General features: G+C 32.8%; 1 pseudogene; it reads left to right on the top strand.

Moving 5' to 3' along the window:
- The first annotated feature begins 212 nt into the window (after positions 1-212).
- On the top strand, positions 213-1,254 carry LOC132602040 (defensin-like protein; annotated as a pseudogene).
- The last annotated feature ends 542 nt before the right edge of the window (positions 1,255-1,796 follow it).

The following is a 1,796-nucleotide window of genomic DNA, read 5'->3' as shown; positions in this document are numbered from 1 at the left end:
AAAATTGATATGCATGAGGATTTTTTTTTTTTTTTTTTTTTGTGTTATATCTGTATATCTCCAAACGTCAAAATTACCTACAACTACGGTGCAATAATAATTTCCTCCCCACATTTATTGGCCCACTAAATTTATCTATTCTTGTTTTTTTCTTTCAATAGATAAGTAAAACCTTATCTACTCTTATTTCACTGCCTATAAATACCTCTATTGTGTTAGTGTTTGTTCACAACTCATAATTGAAATACTTCTTATTATTAATATTTCCTATCTCTTTCACTCATCCAAAGAGACTATGGCTCGCTCCGTTTGCTTCATGGCATTTCTGGTCTTGGCAATGATGCTCTTTGTTGCCTATGGCGTGTCTCCATCTATTCCTCTAAATTAAATCCTCATACAAATAATAAAAAATTATCCGTAATATTACTCTATTTCAATGGTTTCTTGTATTGGCTTTGAGGAATTAATCATGACGAAACTTGTATGTATTCCTCGAAAGAGTATCCAATAGTAATTTTTCTTGAAGGACATTAAATTTATTCACAGTTCAAAAGTTCTCGAGATATGATTGGTGGCTTTGAAATATCCTGAAAAAACTTGTTTATTGTATTCCTCTAAATGGCATATAAGCAATCACTACATAAAAAAGTTAGATTTAGCTACGAAGCTCGCTAGTCTGTCACTAAATAGCTCTTAGTTTATCGGTTGCTAAATAAGATTAACAATGCACTTTGTTGTTTAACTACAAAATTTGTCTGTCGCTAATTTCTATTTTTAGTAGTGAATATTGCTTTCGATTTTTTTTCTTCTAACATTTGTAAGTATTTGTGAATGATTGTAGAGGTGCAAGCTAAGAACATTTGCAAAAAATAGAGCAACACTTTTGAAGGAATATGCATTATCGACAGTTCATGCAGAAAAGCGTGCATCAAGGAGAAATTTACTGATGGACATTGTAGCAAAATCCAAAGAAAGTGCCTATGCACTAAGCCATGTGTATTTGATGATAATATTTCAAATGAAGCTGAGTTGACTTTGACTGAAAAAGCAAAAACTTTAATTGAAATTGTGCTTGAAGAAGAGATCATGATGGAGTAATTAGCGTCACGAATGATAATAAAGTGTTGCCTTTCTTAAAGGGTAGCCTATAATGTTGTGTTCTTGGCCTCTAGTAGCCATTTAGCACACTAAATAAGTTGTGACACATCAATCCTTTTTGGATCTTGTATCAAGTTAATGTATGTTTTAATGAAATCAAGGAGAGTTCTATCTACAATAATGCATCACTAGTAGTATATAATATTTTTATGTTAAAATTGCCCAATCAGGGTGTGTTCGGTATAAAGAAAATATTTTCTAGGAAAATTAGTGAATTTCTGACTTATTTTCTATTGGTCGATACATAAACAAAACATATTATCCTAAAAGCATTAATTTGTATGTAATCTAGACAAATTATACTATGAAAGGTGGGAGTGGAGGGGTAGGGGTATTTTGGGGGGGGGGGATGGGGGTTGGGGGTTGGGGGGGGGGGGGGGAGAAGATGAGGTGTGTTGGAGGATGGGAAGACACAATCAATGTGGAATACCAATGCCACTTGTGGAACTTATTTTCCCTACTTTCCCTATGGAAATCATTTTCATTATTTTTAAGAAACTTATTTTGCTAGAAAAAATATTTTTAATTTTTTTTGACCAAATCAGTTATCTTACCTCCATTTCTGGCTATTATATAGCTCTAATCTTTTACATCATAGCTATTTTTTGGCAAGGCGCATTTACCTCATCTTAATCTTG

Source organism: Lycium barbarum, chromosome 7 (genome assembly GCF_019175385.1).
Source record: "Lycium barbarum isolate Lr01 chromosome 7, ASM1917538v2, whole genome shotgun sequence".
NCBI classification, from domain to species: domain Eukaryota; kingdom Viridiplantae; phylum Streptophyta; class Magnoliopsida; order Solanales; family Solanaceae; genus Lycium; species Lycium barbarum.
The sequence above is the reverse complement of the archived record's forward strand: the minus strand, read 5'-3'. Positions and strand labels throughout refer to the sequence as shown.